Source organism: Lichenostomus cassidix, chromosome 20, assembly GCF_008360975.1.
Source record: "Lichenostomus cassidix isolate B80296 chromosome 20, HeHo_3.0, whole genome shotgun sequence".
Classification (NCBI taxonomy): Eukaryota; Metazoa; Chordata; class Aves; order Passeriformes; family Meliphagidae; genus Lichenostomus; species Lichenostomus cassidix.
In genome coordinates, this window is record NC_139500.1 from 12587866 (window position 1) to 12602259 (window position 14394).

The 14394-nt window shown below is 40.8% G+C and overlaps 1 long non-coding RNA gene across 1 annotated transcript; it reads right to left on the minus strand.

The window, feature by feature from the left end:
• Window positions 1–2617: 2617 nt before the first annotated feature.
• LOC146428851 (uncharacterized) lies at window positions 2618–11266 on the minus strand. Its single transcript, XR_014855963.1, has 3 exons — window positions 11070–11266; window positions 9601–9713; window positions 2618–2784 (listed from the first exon to the last, which is right to left on the minus strand). It is a non-coding gene; the product is annotated as an uncharacterized LOC146428851 (long non-coding RNA).
• Between the last annotated feature and the right edge of the window lie 3128 nt (window positions 11267–14394).

A 14394-nucleotide genomic window follows, 5' to 3' on the forward strand; every position in this document is an offset into this window, starting at 1 on the left:
AATTATTAAGAGCATCGTACATTGTGCATTTCCTTTTCATGTGAGTTCCATTTTGAAGTGAGCAATAAAACCTTTTTAAATGGGAGGTGGGAAAACTGATGGATTTGGGGTAGAGGCAGCATGTTTGTGTCCTTTACTGACTAATTTGGTGTTGATATTTTTGTCCCCTTTTTCTATACACCTGTGTGCTGTTTTTTGGGGGATGGTGCCAGATTTCTGATTTCCTGAGAGGCTGTAGCTTCCTAAAGCTGCTCCAGTTGCAGTAGAGGGAATTTGGAGCTCACGGGATGGGTGATGAGAGCTGCCCTGTGCTCTGGTAGGACAGAGCTCCTCAAGTCTATTCCTCAAATGTGCACCAAATCCTGTCCATTTCCTTTCCAATTCCTGCATCTTTCTCCTAAATCCTTTAGTGCTGCTACATGTTGTAGAGGCAAATGCCATTTCCTGGTTATTCAGGAATTTGTCTTACTCTGGGTTTTATGTTTCCCTTTTCAGCTGCCAAAATACAGCAGACTTTAGGGCAGGCTCATGGTTCCTGTGTGAGTAGAAGGAACATGATTCATGTGTATCATATCTCTAAAGGCAACATTATGGGTTAAAATTGGCTATTTTGCAGGCTAAATCATCTTGTGAATGAACCGCTGAGAGTGTCTGTCATTACTTCAGAATTTAGAGACATCTGTAAAGAAATGTGCTGGAATTCACCTTCTATCTTAATTGGTGCTGAAAACACCAAAGGTTTTTTCTAGCCATACCTAGGAATCACTTTCTATAGAGAGAATCCCACAAACTGTTTTAAAATATATTTAAAATATCTTCACATGTGCAGATGTGCACCTGCAGACCTTGATATGGCATTTCTTGTTTGCCAAGAATTTCTCTTTTGTAGGAATTTTTGTCCAACTAGTATGACCTAATTTGCTTTAGATTAATAATGTGTCAAATTTGTGTGTAATTATTATCAGTAACTCAAATAAGAGGAGAAATAATGTCAGTATTATTCAGACAAAAACACAGAAAGCTCAGGCTGATGCTGCACTGGTGCTCAAGAGCTTTTACTTTAAAATACATGCTGGGTTTTTGTAGTATATTTCTCTTTCTGTAGTGCCTTTTTTATCCTTTGAGTCATTCTCAATTAAACTTTTATTATTCAATTAAAAAAATTCTGAATGGAATTTTTTCTATCTTTAAAGGAGCTGATTTTCCAAGGCTCTTGGATTGATATGTATTGCTTAAACTACCAAAGTGGAAAAAATATTTTAAAAGGTGGTTTTTTACAAATGTTTATAGTCACTTGTTAACTCACAGCTTTATAAGGATGCTGGAGCAGCAATTTGGCAAAATCATCACAGACTATTTTGCTCAGTGTTCACTGAAATTGGAATGTTTCTAATATGCAACAGTTATGGATCATCTATTTTATTTATTCCATGTTAGAAAGTCGAGTTCTAATGCAAACCATTGGTCGATACTCAATGTGTGAAAGCAACCCTGGAACACAAAAAGCACCTTTTTAAAGCTGTAATAAAAAAATTGTGCTTCCATCTTTTGTTTCAGATTTCTTTTCCCTTCGTTTTCTCACTTACAATGAATTTAGAATTTAACAAAACATGAGATAACAAGCTCATTTTTAGACATGACTGTGTTTCACCAGCTGATATTGCTTCAAATCCTCTGCTAATAAAAGTACTTAGGGAAAAATCCCCTGAATGAGTTTTAGAGGTGTTTCTCTGTAATTGCCAAAAATATCTGCTATGAAACTGTTCAGATTCTCATGGCAGTGGCAGTTCTGTGCTGTCCTTATTTCCTGACCAAAGTGTCTAGTTCCAGGGATTGTTTTAAAATTACAAATTCTGCAAGTGCCATCTGAATGAAGATTGTGGTTGTGATTCTCTTTACCCTTAAACACGTAATAATCCACAAAGTACAAAAATATAAATATTTAAATGTATACTTACAGCAAGTTCAATGAAGAATTTCCTAATGATATTCAAACACTGTGACAGATCCTTGCCAGATGACTACAGGAAATTTTGAGTTATCAAAATGTCAAAATACTCTACCACTTCTAACACTCTGATATTTGCTGAAAAGCTTTTCAGAAAGAATTAAAAATTTAACCAGATTTTCTACTTCAAGGCAAATGGACTGACTTCTTTTAAAGCCTGTGAATAAGCAGAGGTTCTCCTTTCCTGGCTCTCATGTACTTAACTTTTTTCCTTATTTGATCTTGCTTTCAATTTCCAAAATTCAAGGTAAGTTTTACATGTTTAGTTTCACATTTCAAATGCTGTATTTTCCTTTAATGTCTGAAATTGATTTTTCACAGAGCAGTCCAGCATTCCTCATGCTGAAGGAACACAGGCTACACTCCAAGTGGGAGCTTTTTCTGAGTGTGACAATGAAATTCTCTTGCACTCCTTCCACATCTTCTGTGCACAAAACCAGACCAAGTGGTTGGTGTACCTTTTTTGCTCCTGTTTCATTCTTTGAAAACCCAGTCAAAATTTAAGACTTCAAACTACCAAAAAATAAAGAGTGTGTACTAAATAATGCATGTTGAAAAGGAAAAAAACCCAAAAAACCACAACCCCCCCCAAAACCACCAAAAGCCCCATCAAAAAACCCCAACAAAAACAAACAATCAAACAAACAAAAAAAACCAACTAGCAAGGAAAATCGTCCTTGCCTGATTAACAATGTTGGATTTTTCCGATATTTTCTGGATTTTCTGTGAAGTTGAAGAAACAAAGCCCTTGCTGATATGAAAAGCTGTTTCAGCTCCTAGATGAAAAAAAGGAAAAACATGTTAAAGAAAAACTCAGTGCATAAACCTCCAGGGACAGATTTTATCCATGTCACAGAACTCCTCAATCTTTGATGTTGAAATGAGTACTGACAGAAATGGGATTCTCACTTTCCTGTCCAAAACAGGAGCTTAAAAAATCTATAATTCAGAAAAGATCTCAAATAAACACTGGGTTTTAACCACCTGAAAATAAAATCCCTGCATGTGTAGCAGAGTCACCTCTGTTACAGTAATGGGTTTGTACAGCATTTAAACTAGTGGGTTTTAAAATAATTATTATTAAAATAGAACATTTATTATAAATTTAAAAATTATTTGTCAACAATTTGAATGAGTTAATCATTGAAACAAATGAAAACATCTTTCTTGGCTCATTTCCAGCCTTCTTGTAGGCACAAAGCCATCCAGACTCTCCCTGTCCACATCCCATCACTCAGGAGAAGTGTTTGTCCTCAGAGCTGGGATTTTGCCATTGTTTCAGATTAGCACCTAAGAAGTGAGCACAGACCAATGAGCAAAGTCTGTTCAAATCAATGCTGGACACTATTTTAGCTCTGTTTTATCCAAGAATCCATTACAGCATTCATTGAAAGCAAGATTTTCTTCACATCTGCAAAATAAGTCTGTAAAGTTTGCACACTGTGAAAATAAATGACAAAAGAAAAATAGAAATGCATTAAGGGAAGTAATTATAAGCTCACAGAATCTGCAAAGCCAGTGGAAATTGATAACTGTAATTTTAATCTGACATTTAAACTTTTCAGTCTCAAACTTCTGGGAAAGAACTAGAGGGGAAATATTGTGGCAAGATTTTTAACAAATTATTCAAATTCACTGAAAACTACATTCTGTGCAGACAAAATTCAGTGGCAGGCTTGACAAAAATGAAGGGGTTGGCAATGTCAAAATACCACAGTTCTATGAAAAATGCCTGTCCACACTTCTGTAATGAACTGCCTCAACGCTTTCACTCTGCATGCACCTTTAACTGCTGAAGAATTTAGGCAGCAGAAAGAGAAGGCTGGATGTACTCATTTAGACAAATTTTCTTCAGCAATTTGCTCTGCCACATCTTGATTTATTTTTCCCTTGTTGCCACAGAAATGGAAATCCTATATTTCTCATTATTCTGGGAAAGGGTTTGTGGTGTAAACACATGGAAAAAATCTAGTTTTCTGTCTGGCTGTTTAGCAGGAATTACAAATTTATCTTGAATGTCTTTTTTTGCTCATGACTGTCAATAGGCATCGTTGCACTGTTTGGTACAAATCTGGCCACAAAGCCTTGCTTCTGGTGGGAACTGAAGCTGCAGGGTCTGCCTGGGGCTCCTTTGGGGAAACAAGGACAACTCCTTCAGAGCCATCACAGGGCAAGAACACCAAGCTTTGTCCAAATTTCCAAGACTGCTGATTTGGGGGATTGTTATGCAGTGAAATGGAGATGTGCTGGTGATTGATGACAAGAATGTTAGACCTAACCAAGATGAGGTACCCCAGACACAGTTAAAGGTGTCTGCACCAGCCCCAAACTTGGCTCTTGGCCCTTTTAAAAGATTTTAGGCCCAGTGACAGCTTTAGTGTTTGATGACACTCCAGAAGTTATGCCAGGAGCTTTCTCTTTTTTTTTTTTGGGTTTTTTTGCATGTAACACCTTTAGTGGTCCCCAGCTTAACCCAGCAGAGAAATTCAAATAGTACCTCATGTGCTTTGCTTTGCTTTGCTGCAAGAATCCTCTCTGCAGTTCCTAGTGCTGAATAGCCAAGTCACAGGAACAAGTTCTGCCCCTTGGCTTAGCCCTGCTGCACTTTGGGATCTTCACCTTCAGTTGGTCCAGATTGGCTCTGCCCTGACACCGAGGGTCAGCCTGATCCCTCAGTGACCTGTACCCAGGGAAAAGCTTTGATTGTCCTGCCCATGCTCACCAGAGCTGTCCAGGAGGCCTTTCCTGTTCTAAGGCAGTTCTGTGGACTGGGCAAAGCCTCAACCACCCTCAGCAGATTTTAGGTGGTTGATCTCTACAGCCAGCTCTGCCCCACCACTGTTGGCTTTAACAATCCCAGATACAGAAATGGGCCCAACCACAGAACCAGGGGAGTGCAGCTCCAGTTTCTTTTCCCTGGAAATTTTCTATGAGCTAGACCAGTAGAAGGGCATGTGGGGATGCAAACACTTTCAACAGTCAGCAAATTCTGCAATTGTGTCCCTAACGTTGATATTTTCTACTGAAGGAAATGCATCCTTAGCTGCATGTGACATCCACTGCCAAGAGGAGATTGTTCTGAACTGACTGAGAGCTGCCAAGAAGTTGATTTTCCTTTTACTAGCAGTGAAAACCACTGTGCATACTGGATACAGCCATAATGTTCAGAGTGGGAAACTAACACAACAGAAATCACCTCTAATTTTTGGTTATTGACACAGAACAAGAAAAGGGTCAATGGGACACAATAAACTGTTTCACAGCTTGTGCCAAACTCCTTCTGAGCATTTCTTCAAACAAACCTTTTGATTTAAAAAGACACAGCAGGGTTGTTTTATTTCCTGAGGATGGGAGACCAGGTTTCTGTCTTCCCACTTGCCATAAGAACAGACATCCTGGATCTGCCATGTGTGGTGGGAGACACAAACACAGTGCAGAGGTACCATTTATAGACCTCAGAAACAGCTGCTTGGGACTCAAACAGGCAGCAGAGGAGCTCTGGATTTTGCCCTGAGCTGTGGTAGCAGATGGGCAGACAGTTCAACTCTGTGCATGACTTCCCTTGGGATTCCAGCAGAGCAAAATACAGGAAGTTTGATTGTGGAGTAAAAACCCCATCATGGTGCTGCACTGAGTGAATGAGTTATTAAAGTCTCAGGTAGATAGATGCAATATTTAAATTAATAATGACAATATTTATATAAAGGCCAATGTCACTTTTGCAGAGACAGCTCTTGCCCCAGAAATCTAAAAGTGTTAAGTCATTAACAGGAGAGATAAAGATCTGCTTTACTATAGATTTATTATTATTTTTTTTAAATTCATCTTTCAACAGTGTCCTTATGAAGCCACTGAAACACACTGAGCTTTAACAGGACAAGAATTAAGTCCAAAACCAGACTGTAGGTTTGTACCAACAGTTGCTTAAAGGGCAAGAAAGAATGGATGTTTTCCAGAAAGGAAAGAAATCCAAAGGGACCTACAGGATGCTCATGGTCACTGAGTGGTGTGCAGTTGTTTTTCCAGGATCCTTAAGACAGAGTTGGTTGACACAGTCATTCAGAACAACCATGCAGAATGCACCAGGAGGGCTCCCAACAAAGTTCTGTCAATAAAATTTCAGCAATGGGAAGACATGCAAAAAAGGCAAAAACCTGAATTCTTGATTACTCTGCAAGCACTTTCCAGAGGAGTTATCAGAGTGATTTTCCAAATAAATTCTTAGCATTGGAAAAATGAAGTTAGCACATTGGGGAAGGTATTGGAGAGGGAGGCCAGGGGCAAACACAACTGCATAAACTAGTGATGCACCTAAATCTGGGATTCTACCTTCATTTTTGAATGTCATAAAGGTCCAGAAGGAGGCAAAAGGGATGGCCAGAGCTGAGGAACACTTCCCACCCAAAAAAACACATGACACTGGTTGTCAGAGGAGATGACTGAAGAAGGTGCATGGGAAGGACATCTGAAACAGCCGACAGTACAGAGTTGAAAAGACTGCTCCACGTTCATGGAATTCCAGAATCCAACTCCATTTCCAGACAGTTGGTTTAGTAAAAGATACCCAAAACATGTATTAAAAACTTCAATGCCTTACCAAAAGTGGCCATTTCTGTTACATGTGTGTCACATTTTAGTTCTGAGAACAAAGGCTTTTATAGTTAACTGCTTCCCCAGTGCTCTTGCTGTGCTCGTGTCTCCGTTTGGGATGAAGAAACAAATCCAGGGTTTGTTTTGGCAGAAAACAGACCTGTGCTGGCCTGGTGTGTCCAACACGGGTAGAACAGAATCCAGCAGATCCATGGCATACAAGGAAGGTCATGTAGGGATGTTCAGGCACAAACCCTTGGTTTGCCTCCCCAAATCCAACTTTTTCTGTATGTAGAAAATTAGGAAATATCTAAAGCCATACAGGGTTTGCGTCTCAAGCCACATGAAGAGGCTGTTGACCCAATGTTGTTACTTGTTGGATTCAATGGTCTGAGATGTCTTTTCAAATCCTAAGGGCTCTATGAGTTTATTAAAAGCAAGCACATGTCCTGTAGTTCCTGGCAGGGGCACACAAGGCAGCTCACAGTTTGCCAGCTCGGGGTGCAGCCTGTCAGGAGCTCTGAATGCTATTCATCAGGTTCATTCCCACATCCTTGCCTCTCCCTCAGCTCCTCTGGAGCTGATCAGTGATCAGTGCCAGCTCTGGAGATGCACAAACACTCCTGAGCCCCATGGCACAGCACTGACGCAGGCTACTGCCACCCCAGGTTGTGCTGGCATGAACTGCTCCCAGCACCAGGAGTTTCTTTCAAGACTCACTGTTATTTCCAACAGGACTTTTGCTTTTTTCCAATAATTAGTTCTTTTCTATATGTAGAAGCCTTCACAGGCCACTTGTTCCCATTCACCTCTGGCAGGGCAGAAGCTCCTTGGGCAGTGCCACCAACCTGCAGTGGGGACATCATTCATCATTTTTCCAGTTCATAATGCTTTGAATAAGCTGTTGATTTTCTCTCATTTCTTGAAAGAAAATTATTTTGTTAATTCTTAAGTTGCAATATAGTTAAGGGACACCCACATTAATTTCAAAGCTCAAATCCTGTCATTAACCCTGGCTTTCCAAAATTTTTAGTTGAATAAACAGAGCATTACAAGACAAATCTTCTAAAATAGTCCTTGTTGGTTGTATCTACTACAGACAGGGACTACATCAGAAATTTGTACATCTGCATTTTATTCAGAGGGTCTGAGGCCTCTTCTGCTGTGGCAGACTCAGAGCTGCAAAGTTGCAGCTCCCAACGGTTCACAACCATTCCTCAGCAACCCAAACTCTAGGATTTGGGGAGCTGCCTGCAGGAGCAGCTGTTTCTCTTTGTCCATTTCTGCCTCCATCCTACCTGTCCCCAAAATTAGGTTTAACGGGATGAGAGGGTAAAGGATTGTGTTCTTTACTGACAGTACTGTGACCTGTCTATAGATTATCACAGTGGTCATTTCATTGACTTCAAATAAGCTGTTCAAGTCTTGATCATTCACGTCTTCACCCGAGCTGTGAGTCTGCACATGGCAGCATCCAATGGCATTAAATCCCCATTCTTGCATCTCCAGAACCATTGGGACTAAATAGAGCCATTTTTCTCAGGAACTTGTTTTTAAATCCACCATTTTCTTAATATCTTATTGCTTTCACATTTCCTGCACTGCCCTGGTGGTGTCTGGGAGCATCTGCCCTGTGCTGAGGTGCTGGATGGTGCTGAGCTGCACAGGTGCTGTTTGTGCCCCCAGGGGCAGCCCAGGCCCTGAGCAAACACCATCATTCCGAATATCCCTCCCTTCCTTCTTCCCCAGCTTTTATCCTGAGCTGGTGTGACATTGTGTCACGTTGTCTGGGATGTCCCTGGGGTCACTTGGGGTCACCTTTCCTGACTGTGACCCCCCAATCCCTTGTGCAGGCCTAGTGTTCTCTCTGCTCAGGAGCCTCGTAAGAGTTGCTGTGAAGGGAACAAACTCTACCCCAACCAAAACCAGCACATTTTTGTGGAATTTGGTTGTTGTCAGCACCATCTACTCCCAGGGGCTCCCTGTGTGCCCTTGTGCAGGGCAGGGAGGCTGGGAATTCCTCCTGGCTGAGATTGCTGAGAAGCTGCTCCCTTGTTTCAGGTAACTCCAGTCCTGGTGTTACTGTGTTTAGGGAACATTGGGACTGAAATTTGGAAAGGTGTCAGTTTAGAATGAGCAACTGAAGGAAGGCTTGTCCAAAAGGAATGGGAAGTTATATGACCAAGCATGAGCAGAAAAAGAAATGCCAGAGCAGATGGGATCAGATATCACAGAGGCCAAGGCACATGAAATATGATTTAAAGCACTGACTGTGTCTCATAAGTAAGCCTACTCTGTGCCTAGATTTTGAAGCCCTTAGTGGGGCATATTTTCAAGTTCTCTGTGTAACTTTTAGTCTTTCAAAAGTAAAGACTCTCCTTTCTAAAAGGAGAGTAAATAGCCCAGGATTCAACAAAACTGTGAAAGTCAGAAACACGTGTCTCACAGCATTCTGGCTTTTTTTACAGCTTTTGCTTTTAAGTTTCAGAGAATCCCAGAAAATTCTGAGCTGGAATGGACCCACAAGGATCATTGAGTCCTACTCTTAAGTGAATGACCCTTACAGGGATCAACCCCACCCTGCTCTAACCAACTGAGCCAATCTCAGTTGCTGTAGATAATCAGGTTCCAAAATACACAAGGAGTAGAATCAATGCATCAGTTTCACAACTGATTAAAATGAAAATTAATCTAATTAAAAGAAAATGAGACTAAAAGCGGTTGAAATAAATAATGCTAGGTATGAGTTCTCCAGATACCAACAACAGGTGATAAGAAACAAATGGAACCAAGCCCAAAGCTCTGTCCTGCACCTCTCCACCATTCAAGGTGATCTATTTTCATTTATTTAGAAGATTTATCTTAAACAATGATGTGATTTAAGTGAGGCAGACTGACAGCCCCTTTAGTGTATTTGGGAAAGAAACTCTACCTGAATCTGTACCTTTTTTTCCCTCAAGTAATACCACATGACCACATACATCAAGGAAGTATCTACTTACCTGGAAAATTTATTCCAGAATCCTTCTTTTCCTCATTGTGATCTCATTTTCTAAATTAATTACTTTCTCTTTCTGAAGGTGCATGAAAATCCATCAAAGGGCAGTGTGTGCTTCTACACAGAGCAGAAATGAAATCAGCACTAATCAAGGTTACAACTTGGAAGCTCCAATTGATTCCACTCACCCACACTGTGAAGACTCAGAAGGAGCTGCTGCATTCCCTTTGGCAGAACAAGAGGAGGAATTGTGCTCACCATTCCTGCTGGAGCCTTCAGGATACCAGACAGCTCATCCAGTGCAGGATTTGGGCTTTCACCACAGCAGTAGTTACATTTCATTTAAGGTCAGCAGTTCCCATCTCTAAACATCATGGAAATTCTCATGTTCCCAAAGTAGGTACAATTCATGTGCTGTATTAACTTTTTTTTTTTGTCCAGAGACAATGAGAATGGAATTTTTTTTTTTTTTTTTTTAATAGAAGCTTGGCACCCACTAGGATCCTGATGAGCAGTTCAAAGGAACTGTTCTGTTCTGTGAGTGGCACCTGGAGTTTTGACCAGCCACCCTGCAATCAGTCAAGGACTGCTACTGAATATACCTCTGAGTTCATTAATAATGTTTGGCCCATGGTCTTTGTGACTGCTGGCCCTGGAGGCACAGGAGAGATCAGAGGAAGGCATTGACATTCACTGCATTTCTCTGTATTTCTTCTTGCCCAAGGGAAAGAGAGAAAGAAATTAGAGATTCTTTCCCAATAAAAGACAAAACCAAAAACTGAACTCCAACCAAACCAAAAGACAAAGAGGGGGGAAGAAACGAAATTGTTGAATTTAAGAAAAATATCTTAAATTACAGCATTGTTCCACATTTCCATTCTTATTGCAGATGATTTCTTTGATCCTTGCTCTCTGCTGAAGCCCAGCAACTGGTGCATCCCTTGATCCCTGCTGGACTCTGAGTGCTGGAGCTGAAGATCTCCCAGGAACAGATGGATTCACTCAGTTTTGTACTTGCATGGAGGTGGCTGTGCCGTGCAGAGATTTTATTTCTTTGAATTTGAAATTGGCCAGCAGAAAGGGCTGCACAGCTGCACATTGTAACCCCTCTGTAGATCTATTAATGGATTTTTATTCCTGTGTTCAGACTGTGGCATTGTTACTCTGTCAGGCAGCACAGCAACCAGGCAACTTGAGAACAAAAACTCATAATCCCACTGGATCCCAGGATTAAATGAGTAAGAATTAAATGTTTTCTATCTTTCTCCTCAGCCCTTTCTATCAGATGTAACCAGATTGAAGCCAGCCTTTCTATCAAAGCGCTCAAGAGGGGACTGAATTAACTAACTTTGAACATGCAATTTGCTTTGTTTTCTAGAGGAAAACCAGAACATTTGGGCAACTTTGAGTTTCATAATAATTAGTTACATTTGTTTTTACTGAGTTTCGGTTCTCAGGATGCAGAGCTCCAACCTGTAACTGGGAAGTGGCTGGCAATCAGCAGATCCTGCCTGTTTCCATTGCTGCAATTCCACATACAGGTCATTTCACTCTGTCTCCCTCTCCCTGTTTGCAGTGAAGCTGATTCCTCTGGGTAAAGCCTTTGGCAATCTAAGGACAACAGATTAAATATGTACAGATTATTATTATGAAAGCATTAGTGCCAAAAGTCACACATTGAGAGAGTGAAATTGCACATTTCACTCACAGTGCAAAACAATGACAATGAATTGCACATTGCATGGTGCGAAACAATGATTAAGAAACTACAACCATACAAACAGTGCAGTGGGACATTAAATAGCTTTAAAATGAGCAATAATGAAATTAGATCAAATGCAGTTGGAAATGAAGTGTTGTAAGTCTGGTCATATTTTCATTTTCTTACAAATACGTAAACTGGGAAACTATAAATTGTGATGGAGGGAGAGGACAGAGGAGAAAAAACTGGTGCAAGACAAGATGGAGCTTAGAGAGATCCATCCAAGGTGGGTTTAGAGATCTGGGCACAAACCAGCAGCAGGATCAGCAGGTCCCTGGCTGTGCAGGACACAGCAAACCTCAGCACCTGTCAGAAGTGCAGATGTGACACTGAGGGACATGGCTCAGGGGTGCCCTTGGCAGTGTTAGGTTCATGATTGGACTCAATCTTAAAGGTCTTTTCCAACCTCAGTGATTCTGTGATTCTAAACCAAATGAAAAGAACATGGGAGAATTACATAAATGAAACCCAGCCCAGAAAGAGGCAGAAGAACCCACAGGGCCCTTCTGAGAGCTTGGGGACAGATCAAAGCAGTTAGCAGAGCTTATAACAGAAGTTTTAACAGAAAAAAGAGAAATTTTTATGGGGGGCCATCAGATTTCATTACAATTTTTCCAGGAAACAGGCAACAACAAAATTGGCTTGGACTTAAGGAATCTGACATTCAGATGAACAACAATCACACACAGAACTCTGCCAAAAGCCTGCCCAGGTTCAGAGGGATGATCATTTATCTCCTCGGGCATTGCTTCAAGATGAGCTGGAATAGAGCAAGACGAGGTGATACAGCATAGGTAGAGGTCCTTGGTGGAGCTGCAACAGCTCTGGATTGGATTGTTTTCTGCACAAAGGATGTATCCCAGAAAAATGATATTTTCCCTGAAAGCCTTGCTATGAAGAGGGAAGGAAAAAACCCAAAACCACAAAAACACCTCCCCCAAACAACCAGTCAGGCATTTCAGATCACTATTCCAAAAAAAAGCACAAAGCCAAGGCAAGAAGTCATCAAAAAAGCAGGCAAAGAGTTCATCATAACCTGTTACTGCTTTCGAGAGAGTCCACTGGAATTCATATATATCTATAAAACCTTTTGATTTTATCAGGAAGCTTTTTCTGATTTATGCTTAACTGACACAATATTTCCTTTCCCTCATGTTCAGAGCATCCAAAGAGTCAAGTTCTTGAAGACTCTGTGCTTCAAAATTCTTCATTACAAAAGGCATGAAATAAATCTCTTTGAAGTGCTTGATACAATAATCCCACCCTCACTGGTTTAAAACAGAATTTAGAAAAGAATAGCAGAGGATGAAATTACATCAGAAGACAAAGAGATAGGGTGGTAAACATGCAAAGGAAAAGTGTCTTAGGATTAGGAGTGGAAAGTTATAACAATTACAGATTATTTCTGCAAGTCCAGAGAGTCATAAACACCAGAACCACTGACAGAAGAAGTAGCAGAAGATTTATAAGAAACCGAAGACATTTTCATTTGGGGAACTTGGAAATAATGGTCTTCAAAAGGTGTCATTATCTTGGTAAGGGAGTAGCCAAAAAGAGCTTTTTAGGTGCCTGCAATAAAGTGTGAAAGTGATTTTTTTGTTAAGGTAACAACAACACCCACAGAACAGCCTCAGTGTTGGCTTTCCTGCAGCTTCTCTTTTCAGAAAAGATTCCAAACCCTTGTATGAAATGTGCATTCAACAAAGCACCCATTTCCCTTTAAATCTGGGAAATATGTGCTTATAAGATGACCTGACCTGGACAGTACTTCTTAAAACATTTGCCCTACAGTGACAGAATTCAGGCTTCCTGGCTGGATGAGGGTGGGTAAAATTTCCATCCCTCTCTTCTTCTATTCCTGCTACAGGATGCCAATGAAGAAGGTTTTTTTCCCTTCCTTTGCTTTTCCCACAGTACTTGAAATGAAACATCATGAACATGAGTTCAATGAAACCTTTTAATAACAGGGACAGAGCATATTCCACATTTTCTATTTTCACTAGGGAGAGCTAAACTTGGTGTATTTCTTCCCCCAACACCCATTTCTTTCAGTAAATAAACAAAAATAATAAAGACTATTGAAAAAATTAAAATAATCTACCTTCCTAGCCAGAAAGGAAGTAAAAGAACTAAGAACTACATCACAGTCACAGACATTAATTTCCCAAACCCAGTGAATGTCACCATATTAACTGATTAACATCAGTGCAGATCTACTGGAGAAAATCTTACACATCCTATGTCTGCAAACAGAATATTTCACTTAGAGACTTTACATCCCAAAATCTGCTTGCTGTGAGCATCACAAGCTTGGGGGATGAGGGATGAGTTCTGGAATCTGCCCAGCAGTGTCCCTCTGCCTCTGCAGCATTTAGATGAGTTGTTAAAGTCATTAAAGGGCATCGCTTGAAAAGCCAATATCTTCCAGCGTTCCATCTGGTAATTACATCCCCAGGGGATGCAGATCCCCTCTGTTCCTGTCAGGAGATCACCTGCAGAGTCCAGAGTTTCACCCTGCCCTGCCTGCCTTCCCATTCCTGCTAATCAAGACAGAGGTTTTTCCTTCATTAACAACCATTGTTAAGATGCTCCTTTGCTTTCCCATTGCAGAGCCTTCAGGAGCAGGAGCTGTTTTAAAAGTACCTCCTTGCTGTTGAAATTATATTCAAAACCCCATGACTTCATGGTGATTTTTGAGCTACTTTTCCCTTGAAGCATCAGCCACTGCAGATGGATAATTATATTAAGATCCACACCGCAGATGTCTGGTTTTACTCCCATTACCCTTTCTGTCCATAGCAATAACTACAGCTTTCACCTCTCCCTCACCCCAAGTTGTCCGGCTTTGATCTTGAAACTGGGGGTGCTTTAATGCCCACAGTCAGCTATGTGGGGAGACTTCCTTGTCTCTTTCTATTAGCCCAGATAAGACAGAGAGAAGACAGAATACAAATGATCAGGTCACAAATGCAGCTGAAACCCAGAAGTCGAGGACTGATTTCTGTACAGCTGGATGCCATCTCTGCTCCTGTCAGA